The sequence below is a fragment of the Pseudophryne corroboree genome, chromosome 4 (genome assembly GCF_028390025.1).
Source record: "Pseudophryne corroboree isolate aPseCor3 chromosome 4, aPseCor3.hap2, whole genome shotgun sequence".
Lineage (NCBI taxonomy): Eukaryota > Metazoa > Chordata > Amphibia > Anura > Myobatrachidae > Pseudophryne > Pseudophryne corroboree.
Window position 1 is genome coordinate 223826955 of NC_086447.1, and position 23768 is coordinate 223850722.

A 23768-nucleotide genomic window follows, 5' to 3' on the forward strand; every position below is an offset into this window, starting at 1 on the left:
CTCTGGGAGTGGAATAGACCTGGCCTCTGGGAGTAGAATAGACCTGGTCTCTGGAAGTGGAATAGACCTTGGCTCTGGGAGTGGAATAGACCTGGCCTCTGAGAGCATAATAGACCTGGCCTCTGAGAGCATAATAGACCTGGTCTCTGGAAGTGGAATAGACCTGGCCTCTGAGAGCAGAATAGACCTGGTCTATGGAAGTGGAATAGACCTGGCCTCTGGAAGTGGAATAGACCTGGCTTCTGGGAGCAGAATAGACTTGGTCTCTGGAAGAGGGATAGACCTGGCCTCTGGGAGCAGAATAGACCTGGCCTCTGGGAACAGATAGACCTGGCCCCTGGGAGCAGAATAGACCTGGTCTCAGGAAGTGGAATAGACCTGGCCCCTGGGAGCAGAATAGACCTGGTCTCTGGAAGTGGAATAGATCTGGCCTCTGGGAGTGGAATAGACCTGGCCTCTGAGAGCAGAATAGACCTGGTCTATGGAAGTGGAATAGACCTGGCCTCTGGAAGTGGAATAGACCTGGCTTCTGGGAGCAGAATAGACTTGGTCTCTGGAAGAGGGATAGACCTGGCCTCTGGGAGCAGAATAGACCTGGTCTCTGGAAGTGGAATAGACCTGGCCTCTGGGAGTGGAATAGACCTGGCGTCTACAAGTGGAATAGACCTGGCCTCTAGGAGTGGAATAGACATGGTTTCTACAAGTGGAAAGACCTGGCCTCTACAAGTGGAATAGACCTGGCCCCTGGGAGTAGAATAAACCTGGCCTCTGGGAGTGGAATAGACCTGGCCCCTGTGAGAGGAATAGACCTGTACTCTTCTCTATATCTTTGCATATATTCCATTTTTAGCAGAATCTTTGTTGAGTGGTACAGTAGTTCTCGATTGTCTGAATGGCCACTGTGAGCTTCACTGAATTGCTATTAACAGTGATTTTATTAATTGTCTGACTTTCACTGTTGTTGTGGACCCACAACCTGTTAGCAGCAGATAATTCAGGACAGTGTCCAGGTAACTTGATTTATTTATGTTTTTCTCAAGGAGCAAAAAAATATATAAACTGCTGCTAACCCTGCAGCAACACACATCTCAGTCAACTATCAATTTGTAGCTTTATATCCTTTTATTTTACTTTATTAACAACTTAATAACACAGATACATTAAACAGTTGTCATGACAAGCTTGTGAATAAGTGTTTCAACAGACAGTAATTTCCCAAAGTGTAGATGTTCAAAAGCACAGTACAAATGTAATACCATGCTACCAAGAGTGATATAGAACAATTTTTTATGGATTGTGAATATGCCGGCATCTACGGCATGGTAAAGGTTTGTACAATCTGATAGAAGAATATGCCTCCTTCTAAAGGAACCACCATAACTTGACGGCGGAGAAATGCGTCAAGGACACTGCATAACTCTCTGCCGCTTACTGCTTGTGACACTGGGACGAGCATTAGTGTGGAAGCCGCGACCTCCCTCCCGCTCACTGAAAGAAGGTCGCTACATTACTCACCTACGGCTAAATCAGACTGCTTCTGTGTGACGGCTGTGACACAAATCAGCAAGAAAAAAGTCTATTAAAAGCGGGAGGTTGTAGCATATCGCAGGCTGCAGAAACTTGTGAATGCCACACTATAATTAAGTCCAGCTTGATATTTGACTGCTGATAATATAATACCCATACTACGGATTTACAATGAACTTGGAGCCAGTGATTAATTGAAGCGGGGGAGAAAGTATTTGATGTTTTTCAACACATGTTGGATATTTCTATTTTATTGACTTTTATTGATTTTTTGGGAAGTAATGATTGAATATTATATACTTTATATTGAATATTAAAAACTAAATTATTTTAAGCGCTCTCTAATGAAGTAAACATACTTGTATTATTGCTCATTCCTTTTCCAATCTGATAGAAGAGTCGCACAAAGAGAAAAGGTAGATTCCGCATCAGGATATAATATGTACTGAGATACACACTGTTAAGACTAACCGCTGCAATTACTATGCAACGGAGCCTGCAATCCTAATTTCACCGGTGACAGTGTTGTACTATTCTAAGTAGAAAGGTACATCCAACTGAATGGTGAACAATAAAAAAACACAACTTTTAGCTGTAATACACACTGTTGCTATTGATGACCGCATTGGTTATACCACAGAACTTTCATTTGCAATTTCATTTGTGACCCAATGCTACACCACTCTGTTTAGACATCTTTTGATATAAAGCTTAGAAATGATTAGAAATGAGTTTGCGAATAACGTTTCACTTTTATGGCCCCAAACTCTTATTTAGCTCTTACAAAAATTGTACATTTTCATGAAGGGTGTATTGTACTAAACACAAAAACCCAGGATTGAATGCAACAATCGTAATTTGAAATGTATTCATAAACATTGATTGATTGCAGTTTTTCTTGATATTTCACACAAAAATAGTATACATTTGTAAACATACAATAGAATTTAGATGTTTACCGATAAAGATATGATACATATTCCACAGGTTGCCACGCCTGACCAGAATAATGCCCCTTTTGGATAGAACAGTTCCCTGTTTATAACTTAAGGAGTTATATCAGGCCTGTGGTACAACAATAATAATTTACCAGTACATCTTAATTGCTCTTGATTTGTCTAGTTGGATACTAATATTTACAAATTTTAACCTTAATATCAAATGTTATATTTTATCTGTATTTAAATTCATATATAGTAAGAATGCCTCAACAAAGAGTCTTTCTTTTTTCTCTGAGACTTTTTAGAGGCAGAGGAGTCAGTGGATCAAGAACTTTCCTTGCTATGTGCATTTTATGTTTACTTAATTAGAAAAACAAGATTTCATTTAGCAAAATGTATATTATTTAAATGAGCTCAAGCACAAGGCTGCTCCCAACTCTTCTCTTCTCCTCTAAAAACACTTTTAAATTGCTGTGAATTTCACCAGTGCTACTCACTGGACTCCCAAAACTTTCTGCAAGTTAGTGTGAACGTTCCACCTGTGGCATAGTCCACTTGACTCAGAACTATCACTAGTGGTGGAATTCCCACTAGGCACATGAGGCACGTGACTAGGGGTGGTCCTTCCTGTCTGAGCAGCAGGGTCTTTTTTATTACCAGGAGAGGAGACACCAAGAAGGAGAGTGAAGTGTGAGCTGGGAGTCAGCGCTACACAGGACCCACAGGGCTGCTGTCTGAAAGAGAGGTGGAGCTGCTGCAGATCCCCGACTGCTTGTGAGGTGTGTGCAGTGTGTGTGTGTGCAGTGTTTGTATGTGTGTATGTGTGCAGTATGTGTGTATGCATGTACTGTATGTATGTATGTATGTATGCATGTATGTATGTATGTATGTATGTGCACAGTGTATATGTGTATGTGTTTGCGTGTACAGTATGTGTATGTATGCAGTGTGTATGTCTATGCAGTGTTTGTATATGTGTGTGTGTGTGTGTGTGTGTGTGTGTGTGTGTGTGTGTGTGTGTGTGGTGTGTGTGTGCATTGTGAGCAGTAGGGGGACAGTGTGCGAGGGTTGGAGGGGTGATGGCGCAGTGAGCTGTGTTGAGAGCAATGTGAGCTGTAGGGGGACAGTGAGGCGTGAGGGAGCAGTAATGTGGGCAGTGAGGTATGATGAGGTAGTGAGCTGGGGTGGTGGTACCAGTAAGGTGTGAGGGGGAAAATGGAGCTCTGAGGGCAGTGAGGTATGTCAAAGTCAGAAAAATATCACGATGCACACTGCCATATTTGCACCTCATACATGTCCGCTCTGCGCATGCGTACGCTCTCCCGTGCGTGCGCATACCCGCTGTTACGTGCACCCGCAGGCGCACGGGATGTGCATTTACGGTAGAGTTTATGTGTGCGTAGCGTGCGACTCAATCGTTACATATTCTAACCATATAATGTATTTTGTAGATCATGGTCCCTTTGATAGATTCTGAAAGTTTAGTTAATGTAGCATGTTCATGGACAGAGAGATCCCTCTTTGTCTGATACAAAGGATCAGACAAGGATTATACAGTGGTGTTTAGTATCCATCGGAAGAGTATTTAATTAGCAATATTCCGGTGTTGGTTTGAAGCGAATTAATCGCTCGTGCGAATAGTTATGGACATAAGAAGTTTATGTCCATTTACTATTATTTGCACTTACTTATCCATGCGGCGGGAAACCTAGTTTCCCACCCACCTGAGCAGTTGGAAATGGTCTCAGCCCACCTGTATGAATCAACCTATGACCTTTTGTTATAATGCGAAGACGAATTCCTGTGTCCAATGAACAATGAGATTGTAGGGACCATCGAACTGTATTGTGTGTGGGGCATAAATAGACAAGCCGGTCATATCCAGCTCACTCTCTTCAACGGTTCTCATTGCTGATAATCGGGAGCTGGATATCGAGGCGCATGCGATCGTTCCCCTTGTGCGTAAGTTTTTCTCCGCAATCATATTGTTTTTCTTGTTATTCTGAGCCATATCTCTCTCTCTATCTCTCTCTCTCTCTCTCTCTCCTCCTCTTTCTCTCTCGTATTCCCTTAAACGTAATAGTATTGTATTGTATTTCCTGTGTAGTTATCTGGTTAGTTAGTCTATGTTATATTGTAGTGTATGACTTGTACTGTATTATTCTTTTTGCAAGTATAACATTCATATAAGGCGTTAGACCCTAAGCCCGGTAGTTGTGTATTTCTTATAGTGTTAAGTATTCTCAGAGCGTCGGTGACGCTCGAACAGCTTTTAAGTTAATAAGGTTACACTGTGTTGCATCTACACCCTATCTCTACACTAAGATTTTACTGCATATAACATTGTTTATGGTTTAGATATAAAGGTTTAACATTGTGAGCGTCTGCGCCGCTGGTGATCTCCTCGTGGTCCCGAGCGTCCGCTACGCTATAGCGAACCATTACGTTAGTCGGCAGCCAATAGCGTGCCTGCCTGTGATCTCTTGGCCGTGAGCGAACGTGACGCTTGAGCGTCTCGACCACGGCTAAGTGATTGTTACGCAATGTGCGTACCCTTACGGTACTCTATACGTCAATAGCGTACAGTGTTCTTAGACCTCTTAAAGGGTTTTAAATAAGATAAATATTTAGCTTTAACAATTGGCGGCTCGTCCGTCCTTCACATATCTCTGCTAGGTAATTTCAGCAGACATTATCCATCAGCAAAGGGCGGGAGATCATATTCCTCGTAGTGCTGTCTGGATAATCGTCTGCTTCGCTTAGTAAAGGGTGCTGAGGGAATCCGGAACCGGAGGTAAGAACAACACGCTAGTGTCTTTTAAAACTGTTTATTTCTGTCTTGCGTACGCACGCACATATCTGCATTTCTTTTTCAGTCGTGTATTTTCATATCACTCTCCTGTTTGCCATTTTATAATTGATAAACGTGCTAAAAGAGATTTGTCGCTATTTCATAGTTAAAGTGTAAAAGTAATATATTAAGGGATAAAGTGTAAAGCACACACGCAGCTCTACCTAAAGGTACAAGGAGAGATTGGTGTGGTGTTCGGTAGATGATCGAGGATCATCTACATTGATAAACGTGTTAGTTGTGTTACGGTGGACATTGGCTTTGTGTACACGTGTCTCTAACAAAGGGCTGAGACTCGCGTACGCAAAGGCCGACGCACGCAGCGTAAATTACGCAACGGAGCGTCCGGGTACGCCCACGTAACTCAAATCACACGCTAGTGTTATATTTTAACAGGCGAAAAGGTGGCAACGCGATAAATAGCGGAAGTTTATTTTAGTGTCCTAAATTTAGACTAACAGATCCTTCTCCAAATTTACAACACATCTGGTTTAAAGAAAATTTCTGCGCAGAAATAGAAATAGAAACAAAAGTGTACATGTGATGAGTGAGTGTTTTGTATATATAAGTTTATACTATTTTCAAGGTTGAACCACAAGAAGTCGAGTTCTCGCAGAGGTACATGCATGTAAGTGTCGTACATGGTGGCTAGGGAGGCATCCCTTGTTAAATATAAAATTTGAGCAGTAGAGTATAGCAGACCAGGAGGTCATACTGTAGCACAGACCAGGAGGTCCAGAACAGACCAGGAGGTCCAGGTACAGCAGACAAAGAAGTCCGCTATAGATAGAGATAAGTAGCACAACCCAGGGGGTTGGTGCAGAACCCATATAGGCCAATATAGCTCTGGCTGAAGGAATTCGCAGCCAAAATTTTCGATTCCACTGGTCGCTCTGCACATAAGATTAGTTGCTTATGTGCTGAACGATTGTACCGCACGTAATTGTGTGCATTAGTTAGTCTGACCAGTACCATTTGTGTACGAAACCGGTCATAAACACTATTTGTACATTCTGACGTGATTTGTGTAATTTTTTATTTTCTGAAGGGAAGTTCGCTGGTCATTCAGGAATTATCCAACAACCAACAGTTACTGGAAAGGGTTAATGCTCTGCGGATCACACTCACATGTTTCAGTAAACGAAGGTTCATAGGGGCCCTGGGTCGAGTACGCCAGCGCTAAGGCAGTGTGTAGGTCGTATTGGTCGGCGTGGGCGAGTGAGTGGGGTACTCGGTAAACCGCCACCGTCAGCCTATCGTGAGCATTTTGGTTTTTGTAAGGGTTCGCTGAAGACCCTGATTTAAGGTCAGAGGTGGTGAAAGCAACACCTGCAAGTTATGGGGGCCAATTGTTCAGGAAGGGGGCAATCAACCTCGGTTCGGGTTGATTCAGTGAACCGACCAGTCGGGTCGGCAAGGTACGTAATGTGTGAAAAATATGGTTCACACACAGAGGTTTTATGTGATGAATGGGAAAGAATGACAATGCATGACGGGGAGAAATTCCCAAGAGTAGGTAGCTTTAGCCCAGAAGTGTTACAAAATTTAAGGAGGAGGATATGTCTCATTAAATCAACAAAGAGACGAATCCAACATTATGATTATTTGCAGTTATGGCAACAGGAGGGTGAAATACAGAGAGGATTGGCTCTGGCGGCGGGATCTAATCCTATCAAGAAATTGATAGCCACGGCCCCGCCGCCACCATACATATCAGGAGAGAAATTGGTTGCGGAGAATGACGCACTAGGGTGTAACAAACAAACACTTAGCAACTGTGTAAATGTTAATAAGTTAACCAATGCAAGTATTAACCCGTGCAAGTTGTACCCTGTTTTGAACTTTCCCCAGGAGTGTGATCAAGAGGACGAATCGGCAACAATATCAGCGCTCTCTCTAGCAGCCACCATATCAGAAACTACAGTAGGCACGGCCCAACCCTTAAGATTAGTAACAAAGGCCCCTAGCGGAGGGACAGGTGAGGTCGTATCTACGGGTAAGTACGGCACCATACACTATGCTGAAACCATTTCACCACAGGCTGTAGAATATACACAGAATGATGTTGCTAGACTTAATCCTGTTAGGGTGATAGCTGTTCCAAATGGGAAAACAGACACCACAGGAGTCACTCCCATTAGGAACATTGCCATGTATAGCCCATTTTCCCGAATGGAATTAAGAACCATAGTGTCTGAATTCCCTGACCCTAGGAAAGACTTAGTTGCTAGCCAGAAATACATCAGAGACCTAGGGAACACTTTAGAGCCCAATAACAAAGACTGGCAGATATTTCTGAGGGCATGTTTACCCTCCAATGTCGACGCAGCTCAATTTTTAGCTGACTGTGGATTGGATCAGGATGTACCTCTTACAGATGTGTACAACAAAGATAATGTAAAAAGGATAAGTTTACAGTTAAAAGAGTATTTTCCAGCTGTAGTTAAATGGAACAAGATTTTCTCCATTAAACAAAAGGAGTCAGAAACTGCTGCAGAATATATTCACAGGGCATTACTAGAAATGGTAAAATACACAGGCATAGAGGACATTAAAACAAACATAAACCATCGAGAAGTAGCAGTATCTGTACTAATGGATGGTTTAAAAGAGGCATTAAAGACAAGGGTGCAGACCACGCAACCATGTTGGCGAGGTCTGTCGGTGGCTACTTTGAGAGAGGCAGCTGTTGATCACGATCGGAATATCACCAGACACAGGGAATTACAAGGTGATAAATTAATGGCCGTAAGTATACAGGCCCTGACCACAAGGCAGCCTTTGTATAAATCACCAAACCCTGTGGGTAAGTCAAATGTGGTAACTTGTTTTTCTTGTCATAGACAGGGACACATGGCACGAGATTGTAGAGTGAAAAATTCACAAAACTCATATCAACCCCCTAGACAACGACACGACACACGACATTGGGAGCAGGGTCCGCAGAAACGGAGTTATGAGCCACATGCAGGGGAAACAAAAAGATACCCCCCGAACAGAGACTGGCAAGCCTCTGGTAGTTCCCATTTAACCCCTTCACAAGTAGTTGCTGCCAGCGGGATTCAGGGAGGTCACCATACCCAATAGGGGTGTGGCCATACCTGTAATCTGCAGCCAGTAAAATTGATTGCAAGTCTTGGAAGTGAACCTGAAATTGCAATTAATGTAGCTGGTAAATCATTAAACTTTCTTGTAGATACGGGGGCGGCCAAATCAGTGATAAATTCGACAGTGGGCATGAGAACCACTGGTAAGACAATTCCAGCCATGTGAGTAACGGGAGTAGTCCAGCACTACCCTGTTAGCAAACCAGCCGAGATTACAATAGGGCCTTTACATACCAAGCATTCCTTTTTGCTGGCTGCATCGGCACCGACTAATCTCCTGGGAAGAGATTTATTGTGTAAAATGGGGTGCGTCATTTATTGTACTCCTGAAGGTGTATTCTTGGACATACCTGAGAATCACGCTCAGGAAGTGCGAGACATGTTAGACTCCCCATCAAAATTAATGACACATACCATTATGACAAATAAGATTCCATCCCAAATAGAAGAAATGACATCCCAGATACCAGAGTCACTTTGGACTAAAGATGGACAGGACACTGGATTGATGGCAAACGTAGCTCCAGTAGTTGTGCAAGTAAAAGATGGTAGGATAGCTCCAAAAATCCCACAGTACCCTCTGAAGCCAGAGGTGGAGTTAGGAGTTTACCCAGTAATAGAGCGCTTGCTACAACAGGGCATTCTGGTAAGAACATCCAGCACTGCCAATAGTCCCATCTTCCCTGTGAAAAAGAGTGGGGGGAGGGGTTACCGGCTAGTGCAGGATCTAAGGGGGATTAACAAAATAGTTGAGAGTCAGTTCCCCGTAGTGCCAAATCCAGCTGTCATCCTTATGCAAATCCCTCCCACTGCGAAATTTTTCACTGTTATTGACCTCTGCTCCGCTTTCTTTTCGGTACCTCTGCAACCAGACAGCCAATATTTGTTTGCATTTACATACAGAGGAGTCCAAAACACATGGACTCGATTACCACAAGGTTTCATAGACAGTCCAAGTATATTTTCTCAGGCTTTGCATGATTGTCTACAGTCTTTCCAACCATGGAGTGGATCAGTATTGATACAGTACGTGGATGATTTACTACTGTGTTCAGATTCATTGGAAGCCTCCCTGAAGGATACGAAACAGCTCCTGTTTCATCTTTCAGACACAGGACACAAGGTTTCCAAAGACAAGTTGCAATTATGCCAAACTAAAGTAAAATATTTGGGACACTGTCTAACACAAGGACTGAGACACCTGACCGCTGATAGAATTCAATCAATTAGAGACATGACTCTGCCTCAAACCCAGCAACAGATCAGAACGTTTTTAGGAATGTGTGGGTATTGCCGTAACTGGATCCCAGGATTTTCCATTCTGGCATTACCTTTGCAGGAGATGGTCTCCTCAAACAAACCTGATCGGATTTCGCACACAGACGAGTCCGAGATGGCATTTGAGAGACTTAAACAGTGCCTAACGCAGGCGCCAGCATTAGGTATGCCAGACTATGGGAAACCCTTTGAGCTGTACGGAACAGAAAGTGCTGGTTGCGCGGCAGGCGTCCTAACCCAAAAGCACGGTGATGCCAGCAGGCCAGTAGCATACTACAGCGCTCAACTAGATACGGTAGCGCGATCCCTCCCCACATGCTTGCGAAGCGTTGCTGCGATAGCATTGCTAGTAACGAAAAGCGAAGATGTAGTGCTAGGGCACAACCTCACAATTCATACACCACATGCAGTGTCAGCCTTGCTAAATTCTGCCCAAACCAGGCACGTCTCATCAGCGCGGTTTACAAGATGGGAATTGGCACTAATGGCCCCCGTAAACATCACCATAAGGAGATGCAGTGCATTAAATCCTGCAACATATCTCCCAGGTGTGCCTGGACAGGCACAAAGGGTGGAGGATGAGAGTGGTGGGGAAGGAGAATTTAATACAAAGGAGGACACACATGATTGTATGGAATATTTGACCCAAAATTTTACCGCAAGGCCTGACATCAGTGACAACCCACTGGAAGATGTAGATCTAACTTTCTACACGGACGGTAGTTGTCACAGACAGTCAGACTCGGGAGACTTGTGTACTGGATACGCAGTCGTAGATGACCAAGGCACCATAGAAGCTGAACCACTAGGCCCACCTCACTCCGCCCAGGTTGCTGAACTGGTCGCCCTAACCAGAGCATGTGAATTGGCTAAGGGCAAATCAGCCAATATCTACATCGATTCTAGATACGCATTCGGGGTAGTCCATGATTTCGGAGCCCTATGGCGCCTCAGAAACTTCATGACGGCAGCTGGTACACCGGTAGCGCATGCAGCTCACATCAAAAGGCTTCTAACAGCGATGCAGGAACCCGACAGAGTGGCTGTTATCAAGTGTAAAGCACACACATATAGCCAGGACCCAGTATCACTTGGTAACAGCCGAGCAGACGAAGCAGCTAAGTTAGAAGCTGGTACCCCCAGACAAACAGACACCACACAATTGATGGTATTTAATACCATCAACACACAGAAGTTGTGTGAAATGCAAAATTTGTGTTCCACACAGGAAAAGGCAGTCTGGAAGGCAAAGGGATATGGCCAGGAGTCCTCAGGACTCTGGACGGATGGACAAGGTAAACCAGTGGCCCCCAGAGCATATCTTCCATGTTTAGCTGAGGCAGCACACGGGCTGACTCATCTGGGCAAGGAGGGAATGTGCAAGTTGGTAAGAGCATATTGGTGCGCCCCAGGATTTTCATCTCATGCGAGTAAGAGAGCAATGTCATGCCTTACCTGTTTGAGAAAGAATATCGGAAAGGCAATACCAACAGAACCATCTCATATCCCACCGACAGGCGGCCCTTTTCAGGTAATACAGATTGATTTTATTCAATTACCCCCTTGTCGAAATTTGAAATATGTACTTGTTTGTATAGATGTGTTCTCAAATTGGGTCGAAGCATTTCCGGCGGCCACAAATACCGCTATGTTTACTGCTAAGAAAATTGTGCAGGAATTTGTATGTAGATATGGTATCCCTAGAATAATCGAAAGTGATAGGGGTACCCATTTTACAGGTGATGTCTTTCAAGGAATGTGTAAGTTGATGGGAATTGATAGCAAGCTGCACACTCCATACCGTCCACAGGCGAGTGCGAAGGTGGAAAGAGTGAACAGCACTATTAAAAATAAACTGAGCAAAGTTATGGCAGAAACAGGATTGACATGGCCAGAAGCTTTACCCATTGTACTATACAGCATCAGAACCACTCCCAGGTCCCCTCTTAATCTGTCTCCCTTTGAAATCTTGTTTGGTCGACAACCGCATGTTATGATTAACCCTCAGGATGATTTGAAGTGTAACAATGAAGTGACTGTAAAGTACCTGATTAACATGAGTAAACAGCTAAGGAATCAAAATGATAATTTGAAGTTGGTGATTCCTGATTTACCAGATAGTAATTGTCATGACATTGAACCTGGGGATTATGTAATGATACGGAATTTTCTACGCTCAGGTTGCCTTATTGACAGATGGGAAGGACCATACCAAGTCTTATTGACTAGCACTACAGCATTGAAGGTTGCCGAGAGAGAGACTTGGGTTCATTCGTCCCATTGTAAGAAGGTTGCTGATCCAGAGAGGTCCCGTGATAAGGAACAGATGGTAGAGGAAGTTGTATCACTTGAGTGTCTGTTCCAGGAGGACTGAGGCGGCACCTGAGCATTGAAAATCACAAGATCAAAAGCAGTTGTCGATTCCCTGTTCCCTTTTATTGTTTTTCTCCACTTCCCATCCCCTCTCCCTCAAATTATTTTTTTCCCCCTTCTCATTCTTCTTCATTTCCTCCTATAAGATGGACTTTCCCCAAGAGACTGTGATCCGGATTTTCCTGTTGACCATGATGTTGACCAGAGCAGTCTGTTCCGGCGAGAGTACCATGAAGGTCGAGAGAGGTTCTGGAATGGGTTCTGATGACAAAGATGGAGGCGTAGTTTTCCAAGAACAACTTAATCAACAAGTAAAGGCGAGTATCAGAAAACGATCCGATAGTATTGACAATAGAAGGAATTGTGAAGGATTGTTAGCTGAAGAAAACTGTATCTGTAGGCTCTGTGACAACGTAGTTGAGGATGGGTGCATTAAGAAATGCCAATCCAGTTTTAATATCCACATGGACCGGCATCCATTGAGTGACTATCACTCCTTAGTGGGTAGTGTGTTAAATCAAACAGATTGTTGGGTATGCTCTCAAGTACCTCAAGGTCATAGCAAATCAGGACTAGTACCATTTCCTTTAACGGTAGGGGAGGTACTTGAGCTAAAGGGTGGGAGACCGGTGGACAGGAGGTTTAATATCTCCAGTCCTCCTAGTTTGAAGCTCCACCAATATCATGTGGATAGATCCCTAGTATGTTTTAACATTTCCAATCCCCGAAAGCTGGGAAATTTGGAAGTGTCATGGAGTAACCAAACCATGACCTTTTCATATAGAGCAGATAGAATGCCTACAGATACAGAGCTTATACGCCACATAGCCAGTAGAGAAAAATCTTTCCGATATAGGTATACCCTAGGAAGTAGGATTACGAGAGTTGGAGAGGTATCACCAGGATACTGTGCACATATCGTACAAACTGATACGTGTACTAGACAGATGGGAGAATTAGGGGTAGGAGATTTCACATGGAGGATGTGTAATATGGTTATGTCCTACTCCGTCCCATATGTTCTCCCCGATGATGCATATTTCATATGCGGGAGGAAGGCGTATAAGTGGCTTGCCCCAAACTCTGAGGGATTGTGTTATATTGGAAAAGTACTGCCTGAAGTAATGACTGTATCACATGCCAAAATGAAAGATATACACCGTGTTGCCCAAGCTCCTTATACTCATACTCATTACGAGCACGTAGTTAAACGGCACCTGATAGAAAGAACAGAGCATCCGGCCTCTGACATGATCCATGAATCCACCGGGATTCAGTTTCTAACCGCGTTAGATTTCACTCGCACCGCCAGAGGAGTGTTGAATTATAAATACATATCTGCGCTCGCAAATTTGTTAGACAATATCACAGAAATGTATGATGACACGTTTAGGTATACTGGAAGAGAACTTCAAGCTTACAAAACAGAACTGGTTCAGCATAGAATGATTCTCAATTATCTCACGGCAGTGACAGGCGGATATTGTGTCACACTGGCAACGCAGTACGGCGTGAAATGCTGCACATATATAACGAATAGTACCGAGGACCCGGTCGAGGTCATAGACCAAAAGATGGACGATATTCTCCAATTAAAGTGGGAATTTCGCAGGAGACACAATCTCACTCTTGCTGCTGTGGGTAATGAGCTGACTGGTTGGGTGTCATGGTTGAACCCGCGAAATTGGTTCTCTGGTTTAGGAGAATGGGCTCAAGGAGTCATAATGGATGTTGAGAAGTTTCTCCTATGTATCTTAGGTGTTGTCATATCGATTGGCTTGGTATTTAGATGCGGTCAGGCTTTAATGAAGTGTAAACGTCGTACCAGGGTAATGAGTCTAAGGAGTGAGGAAATTATAATTCCAATGGATTTGATTTATGACCCAACGGTAGAAACAATGATGTGATATACGGTCCGTTTCTTTCACCTGTTTTTCCGTTTTCTCCAAGGTAAAAAGACCCACCAGGACGAGGAATTTGATGATCCTGTATACAGACAACTGATGGATTAAAGAAGAAGTTTTGACAACCTTATACACAGATATTTGATGAACTATGCCATAGACCCCCAGTTTCCCTAGAAAATTTAAAATTACGCTAGCCCAACACTTTTGTAAGTCTATGGACATTGACAAAGCTTTTGCTCACACCTATTGGCAAAAGCCCAAAGAAGACTGCATTCAACAGACACCGAACAAGACTTCAACCGACAAATGTTCATTAACCTTACATAGAATACCACTGCATTTACCATAATTGTGTCTTATCTTCATCTCTACAACCTTCAGGTAATGACACACATAGTCGATAGGGAATACAGGCACAGATATCAGCAATCACATATTCCCCCATTCATGTATCATCAACTAAAATGTGCTTCCCCATTTTGTTACAACCACAGCCGAAAAGAGCTCGGTAAAGTTTGACAGCCCATCCACAGACCCGTACCACGGGATAAGAAGGAATTCAAATGTATACTTCGCAATACCTCGAAGCTTGATTTAAAACACGTACGGCACGATGATACATGACCCCCCAAACATGGATTCATACACACATGCTTCTGCTATCTCACTAGGTCATACCCTTTTTCCTACCTTCTCCTCTCCTCCCTTACCCAACCATGGAAATGTATTTACACTTGACATATATTTTTCTCGTTTTGAAATGTTTTAGGAAGTGGCAGTTATTGTTGACTGCCAAAGGGTGGACTGTCAAAGTCAGAAAAATATCACGATGCACACTGCCATATTTGCACCTCATACATGTCCGCTCTGCGCATGCGTACGCTCTCCCGTGCGTGCGCATACCCGCTGTTACGTGCACCCGCAGGCGCACGGGATGTGCATTTACGGTAGAGTTTATGTGTGCGTAGCGTGCGACTCAATCGTTACATATTTTAACCATATAATGTATTTTGTAGATCATGGTCCCTTTGATAGATTCTGAAAGTTTAGTTAATGTAGCATGTTCATGGACAGAGAGATCCCTCTTTGTCTGATACAAAGGATCAGACAAGGATTATACAGTGGTGTTTAGTATCCATCGGAAGAGTATTTCATTAGCAATATTCCGGTGTTGGTTTGAAGCGAATTAATCGCTCGTGCGAATAGTTATGGACATAAGAAGTTTATGTCCATTTACTATTATTTGCACTTACTTATCCATGCGGCGGGAAACCTAGTTTCCCACCCACCTGAGCAGTTGGAAATGGTCTCAGCCCACCTGTATGAATCAACCTCTGACCTTTTGTTATAATGCGAAGACGAATTCCTGTGTCCAATGAACAATGAGATTGTAGGGACCATCGAACTGTATTGTGTGTGGGGCATAAATAGACAAGCCGATCATATCCAGCTCACTCTCTTCAACGGTTCTCATTGCTGATAATCGGGAGCTGGATATCGAGGCGCATGCGATCGTTCCCCTTGTGCGTAAGTTTTTCTCCGCAATCATATTGTTTTTCTTGTTATTCTGAGCCATATCTCTCTATCTCTCTCTCTCTCTCTCTCTCTCTCTCTCTCTCCTCCTCTTTCTCTCTCGTATTCCCTTAAACGTAATAGTATTGTATTGTATTTCCTGTGTAGTTATCTGGTTAGTTAGTCTATGTTATATTGTAGTGTATGACTTGTACTGTATTATTCTTTTTGCAAGTATAACATTCATATAAGGCGTTAGACCCTAAGCCCGGTAGTTGTGTATTTCTTATAGTGTTAAGTATTCTCAGAGCGTCGGTGATGCTCGAACAGCTTTTAAGTTAATAAGGTTACACTGTGTTGCATCTACACCCTATCTCTACACTAAGATTTTACTGCATATTACATTGCTTATGGTTTAGATATAAAGGTTTAACATTGTGAGCGTCTGCGCCGCTGGTGATCTCCTCGTGGTCCCGAGCGTCCGCTACGCTATAGCGAACCATTACGTTAGTCGGCAGCCAATAGCGTGCCTGCCTGTGATCTCTTGGCCGTGAGCGAACGTGACGCTTGAGCGTCTCGACCACGGCTAAGCGATTGTTACGCAACGTGCGTACCCTTACGGTACTCTATACGTCAATAGCGTACAGTGTTCTGAGACCTCTTAAAGGGTTTTAAATAAGATAAATATTTCGCTTTAACAGGTATGAGGAGAGTAATGTGAGGGGGGATGGCAGGGACATATGGAGGGAACTGGAGAGAGTTATCAAAGGGTAATAAGAAGGCTATGGGGAGATATGAAGAGATAAGAGACTTTTTTTTATTTGGAGGGGGGTTGGTGGTCAATAATGTTGTGCCTAGAGACATTCTGGCCCCTAAATTATCCTCTGACTCTCACAAAGAAATCTGCATGCTTGGGAGGTATGCTATACTATAATGTACTATAATAATGTAGGAAATTTAAGCAGCTATAGGTAGCATGGCAATATGGGGATTGTAAATACAGTATATAGCAATAATAGCAGCTTAAATCCAGGATCCAGGAGTCTGCGGGCACTAGAATGTGGCAGCTAGGAAAGTAAAGCTTTATAAAATTGTTATGCTAAAGAAGGTTATGGATTTGTAGGGTGGAAATATCTAATAATATAAACCTGCATGCTTGGATCTCAAACTGTCACTTTTACTGTATAATACAAGTATTTTCTGTGCATTTTAAATGACCTTTTCCAAGAAATTCTGTGATTGAGAATGTCACTTTATGGATAGAATGGATTCTTTACACATACACATCTAAGGAAGAAAATAGTTTAAGCAGCATAATTATTTTTTTAAAGTTATTTTCATCTTGCGTTACTTGCTGTCAACATATAACAGGTCTTTTAGCTTCAGAAATCCCAACAGGGGTCAAGGTGGCATAAATCATGTAAGAAGCTTGGTTTGAACACTACTTCATTTGCCAAACAATGTACAATTTATGTATAGCAAGTGTGCTTAACAAGATAAAATACCATACTGTGTATTCCTGGTATTTGCACAACTGAAAGAATAAATTACATAATATATAAAATGTGTTACATTTATATTCATAGACACGTGAGTTACATACAAAAAAACAAAAAACATTTTGTGGACAGTACTTGGTACTTTTTGTAGGGGTCTCATGCCACACAATTGAGCAAATGAAAAATATATTTTATTTGTATTAATTCCCAATGCCATTGTACACTGCTGCAGCATTTTGCATGAAACTTGAAGGTTAACTCAACAAAAGCATTCATGAATAGACAAATCTGGCCAATGAGAGTATGGGGGAAAAGAGGAGGAGAGCTGCTGATGGAGCAACTATGGAGGCAGAGCTGAAGAAGCAAAGTTTATTTGATGGGGTTCTGAGAGGTGAAATCTGTCTGTGAGAGGGAGGCCCTGCGCTTTTAACCTGGTCCTGCTGCAGATGCTTCAGATTCACATAATGCTGCTGCAACTAATCGCACAATTTAGCTGTGTGATGAGTCATTCATATCCCTCTCCAGCCAATGCTAGCAGCTTGTGCTGATTAATTAGCAATTAACTCTGCCGATGGCTGGGCCTCCTTGGCTGTCAGGGCCTGGGACTACAGTCCCGGCAGTCCCCCCTTGATGACGGCCATGTCCATCACTATGGAATCTGTGACAACCTATAAATAAACCTTGATGATTATATCACATTAAAAGTGTGTTTTCCCTGGAAGAGTTGATTTTACTTGTAGAAAATGCTGTTATCTTATACAGTGAGTGGAATACTAGGCTAAAGAAAAGGGTTATTATATTAAGGTCTGATTGCAGGTGCATTATTTGGGACTTTTGATGGAATGAAGAAGGGAAATTATATGATTCTTTTACCATTTTAAATGTAATTACTGACTGTCTGTGAGCTAGTTTCTGGAAGTCCTAACAAAGACACAGTGGTACTTTGCAAAAATGAAAATAAATTATAATGTGTCTATCATGGTTCTCGATAGTTCTCTAGGTATAGTACAGTACAAAGATGACTTGACCATGAATCTCCACCTTCTTCTTTGCATATTGTGAAAGCCCAGTGTTACTCCTATTGGGAGTAGATGACATGACAACCTTGTGGATGCCCATTGATTTGCCATAAGACATTCTTGATGATGATCGGTGTGACCATGATTCTGTCTTCACCCCCAATGTGAACCCCCCTGCAGTTGCCTATGAAAATGCTGCAAATATTCATGCAATCACTATTTCCGACATTGACATTGACTAATGCTCTTCCCTTCTTACTGGTCTTCCTCTTACTAGATTTTCACAGCTGCTGTACAATACTTGAATGCAGTGCCTACAATCATTTTCCCTGCAATGTTTCTAAAACATAGGGTTACCTCCAATTATCCGTGAGTTCTAGACTATGTTCTTGCAGGTTGCATTGACATGCATTTCACTGGCTATTTTCACGAAACATGCTCCAGATTCCATCGCTAATTCAATTCCAATAAATCCTGAAATTATGTGTTACCAGCTTGATGAAGAGAGAAATACATGTGCTGGGCATGTAATACCTTCCCCCTGAAGTCGCATCCTATAAATCACCTTTCCTGCCTTTGCTGAGTGACTGCTTCCACCGGATCAGCGCTTGAGTGCTCTTGTGGATTCGACTGCATTGGAGGGCTCAGATACAGAAATATGGATAATAATATATAACAAAAGAAACATGCCACATTTACCTGTTCATGTCCTTAGTCTTCATGCAATCAGATTAATTTCCAAAACCACCATCTTCAGCTCCATACTCTATTCTACCACTTCGACACACCTCTACACAGGATTGGACTGGCCCACAGGTGTACAGGGGAAACCCTAGCAGTATGTATTGACTATATATATATATATATATTTATCTAGGGTCCCAGACCATGCACTCTTTATTGGTTATCCAAGCATATGTGGCAGCTGGCCACACCCCCCTGAAAAATTAAATATAGGGAGACATTTACCAAAGTGGAGTTCTACAAAAGTGGAGGTATTTCCTATAGCAACCAGTCAAATTCTTGATAACATTTATCTGGTACATTCTAGAAGAGTATAGCTAGAATTTGCTTGGTTGCTATGTGCAACACCTCCACTTTTGTAACCTGTACTTTAGTAAATTTACCACTGCTCTTTTTGTACAGTCAAAGAAACTACCGAATCCTAAACCAACATCATATAATCCCACCAAGCAATACTTACTAATGTAAACAATAAGGATTTATCCAAAAAAGGAGGAATGGCCATCCCATAATCACACCCTCTGGTATCTATGCCTTTGTTTGTGAGACACCAGATTCTTAGGAAGTCAAGACCCTTTGTTGTACAAAGGAGATTCTCAATTAACAATGAAATATAAGTAAGCTCTCACGAGCAGGGCCCTCTTCCCTCATGTGCTTATCCTTTCTCTTACTTTAATAATCTTCAACTGCACCAAATCCAGCAGTCTTCTGCCACCTGGTACTTATTTCAGTGTCATCTGCTTTTTACTCTGTACTTGTCCTATATTGTCTTCAACTGTAAGTTGCTGTTTTCCTGTTTTGATTATTTGTTTATGTACTGTGTAATTGGGCGCTGCAGAACCCTTGTGGTGCCATATAAATAAAGGATAATAATAATAATAATAATAATAATAATATTATGAGTCAAATAGCAAAAAAAATAGTACTTGTTTAACATCACGCCTATCACATTTTTTGTTTAATACTTTTTGGAGAAACCCTTGATGAATCCAACTTTTGAGATACAGGAGCTAGTATATGCATCCTTCTTGTTCAGCAAGTAGATGTAGGGCCACTAATATGATCTTTGCCCTTTTCCTACTAATGTCTTAAGGGCACCCAGGTTAGAAGTAATGTTAATTGTATATTTAAAAAAAGTACTAAAAGCCATTGAAATAATAGCGGACATAGCAGGATCATGTTCAGAACATTGAACCCCCGGTAGGGGTGGACATCTATTGGGAATGTTAATACTACTGCTATCCACGTGGACATCTAATGGGAATAGTAACCCACCAGGGTACACGTTTCAATGTTCGAAACAAGTTTAAAGATGTTCTGAAGCAGTTTAGTTATGCTAACCCAGGGGTTCCTATGTTCTGAACTTGAACCAACCTAGCATAATACTGTACAAGTATTGTATAATGAGAGTAATGGAAACATGGCTGGTTCAAGGATTGGAAAGATAGAAGAGGACAGAGAGATATGAGAGACCTTCCCCCTGTTAGTATTTCTTATGTTTTAATATACATATAGTAAAACTATAGTAGCAGCAGTAATATTCATTTATTGTGAGGCTAGATTCAATTAAATAAAGAAAAACAAACATAAGGCTATGGTTATTGTTATAAACACTACTGTTAAACAAGCCCAGTAATGTTCTGCACATTGGATGTGTATAGCATGAATTGTGAGTTAAAGAATTGTGTATATTCAGCCTAATATTCTGCTCACACTCTGTAATGAAGCTGTAAAGTAAGTTTCCCCTTGAATGGCTTTGAAGTATTGCGCAAGCAAAAAAATAATAAGTTTCAAATTAACTACAGAATATCAATTTGTCAGATCTGCTGATTCAGCCATATTCTATTTGCAAAGTAAAAACCAATATTCTTTAATTCAGCCATGCTTGTCGTCCATATCAATAGTCCTGTGATTGTGAATACAGCCTCTGTAGAATAGAAGCTACTGAACGTTCTCTTCTGCATATTCCAAAAGTACAATTTGCATCAAGACCTCATAATGGATATATTTTCATAGATGAAATGCCTAAAGAGAGTCTTGTTTTCATGCTTTGAAAAGAAGTCTGTGGCCAGAATTTACTAAGCTGTTGTTTAGCAATTTTCGTGCTGTTGCATAAAGCAACAATAAATATGGGCAGGTGCATTTACAGTCATTTGCATTCATGAAAAATGTTTTACTTATATTGTCCACTCCAAGGTTTAATACAGATATTTACTATATACCCCCCAACCTATTTACATGGTGTAAACTTTTCCATTTAAACTAGTACACAATGCTAAACACCTTAACCACTTTTTGTACTGCTGCTAATGCCTTGGAGCCAGATGTCCCAGGACACCTTTAGAGGTTTTATGGAATACTTGCCTCTGGGTCACGCAGTGGTGCACGCAGGAGGGAGGGTTCCGAGTAGCTGGAAACACCCCCCTGATGAGCCAAACTTTTTATTTTTGGGACGGCGACAGCAGTGTCTCCGTCTCAGTAAAAGCCCTGATCGTGACCGCAAATGCGGTACTGCTGCGGGAGCAGTTCCGCGATCACGGAACTGCTCCCGCAGCAGAGAGCTATGTACAGTAGCTCTCTGTATAGAGAATATCAGGGGGAAGCTGCTGGCTGCGCATGCTCAGCCACAGCAGCTCCCTCCGTGCTCACAGTGACTGCCGCCAGCCTCCCAGCCCCTGGTGGTATGTATAACATATACAGTATGTATACTGTATATGAAGTTTGTGTATTTGTATGTATTGTAGGTATGTATTTATGTAAGTATGTGTGTTTGTTCGTGTGCTTGTGTATGTATGAATGTATGTATGTTTGTATGTATGAATTTGTGTGATATATCTCTCTCTCTCTCTCAGTGGCGGATCCAGGGGGGGGGGGGCATTCGGGCCCGTGCCCCCCCTGTCATTTGTGGCCTCCGTCCCCCGTTCTCCCCCGGCGCCAGCGCCGCACAGGGAGATGACGGGCGCCCGCTGAGATTGTGTTACCAGCGGGCGCCCGTCTCCCTGCACAGCGGCAGCCGGAGGCAGGAGCTCAGTACTGAGCTTCGGCTTCCGGCGCTGTCACTGTGCGGCATGCGCTATGGGAGAGACATCAGTCATGACGTCTCTCTCATAGTGCTGAGGAAAGAACGCCAGGAGGAAGTCTGGAAGCGGGAACGGGGTTCGGTAAGTATGATGTTTTTTATCTTCCTTAATGCAGCGGGGGCATCTACTGGGAGAAAACTACGGGGGGACATTACTACTGGGGGGGCATCAACAAAGGGGCATTACTACTGGGGGGGCATTACTACTGGGGGCATTATTACTGGGGGCATTATTACTGGGGGGCATCTACAGGGGGCATTACTACTGGGGGGTCATCTATTGGGGGCATTGCTACTGGGGACATTTTTACTGGGGGACATCTACTGGGGGAATTATTACTGGGGGGCATCTACTGGGGGCATTACTACTGGGGGGTCATCTATTGGGGGCAAACTCCTAGGGGGCATTACTACTGGGGCAAATTACTGGAGGACATTATTACTGGGGGGCATCTACTGGGGGACATTATTACTGGGGGTCAACTACAAAGGGGCTAACTACTGGGGGCATACTACAGGAGGGCATTACTACTGGCGGCGTAACTACAGGGGCATTACTACTTGGGGGCTAAACTACAGGGGGGGCAAACTACTGGGGGCATAACTACAGGGGCCAAACTACTGGGGGATAACTACAGGGGCCAAACTACTGGGGGATAACTACAGGGGTCAAACTACTGGGGGCATTATTACTGGGGGCTAAACTACAAGGGGGGCATAACTACAGGGGCTAAACTACAATGGGGCAAACTACAGGGGGCATTACCACTGGGAGACTAAATTAAAGGGGTGGGTGTAAACTACTGGGGTCATAACTGCAGGGGCATTACCACTGGGGGCATAACTACTAGGGCGCTAAATGACTGGGGGCATTACTACAGGCAACATTACTACTGGGGGCAATACGAGCATTGCATAAGGGGCACCACTACTTTGGTGTCTATATAAGGGGCACTACCAGTACAGTGGACATTGCATAATGAGCGCTACAACTGTGGGCATTGTATAAGAAGCGCCACCTCACATGCACCGAAGCCGCACGCAAATGTACTTGCCCCTTCTATGGTGCCCCCCTATCATTTTCTTCTGGATCCGCCCCTGCTCTCTCTCTCTATATATATATATATAGATAGATAGATAGATAGATAGTTATACAGTATATATACATATATACATACATACACACACACACACACACACGGAAACGCCCTGATTAAATCCTGCGTTTGCTCCTGGGGTGCGAGTGGTACCTACACAATAGTAGGCATGTGGTTTTAATGTTATGGCTGATGAATGTGCATTGGTATGCTTTCAACATAGCTTCCATCATGGCCCATTCTCCCTGGATATACTGTACTGCTCCCAGTTTACACACTGAATTCCCAATTGTATTAACTTTAACTCAATTCAGTAAATTATGTTGAAAAACACCTTTAACACAAATTGCTTAAGATGGTTCAGGAAATTCAACTGGAAAATAATTGGGGGAAAAAATATTAGCAAAGCAATGTGTTCTGTTTAAATGGGTCATGATAGAAGGTTAACAGTAATTTATTGGATGCTTGTAGCATTTATTTAATAAAAAATTAAAAAACAAGATCTAAGCATCTCTTCATATAATATTACTGCAGACCTTTGCACAGTACAATGGATATGGCAATGTAAAAAGTGGTATATATTTGGTCTGTTTCATTCTGGGAGTTACAAAAATGTAATTAATGACAGAGCAACTCTATAATGACAATGAAACCGCAGGAACGTAAGGAAATTTTTAGGATATTTTATTGTAGTTGCATGCAAAATTGTATTGTCTCTCACACACCAACAGGGACAATTATTTGACACTAGGTGATTCATCGCGCCCTACGGGCGCTCTTCACACCATCGTAAAGGGCTATGCCCCCTTAACCCTTGCATACCCTTGTGGCGTG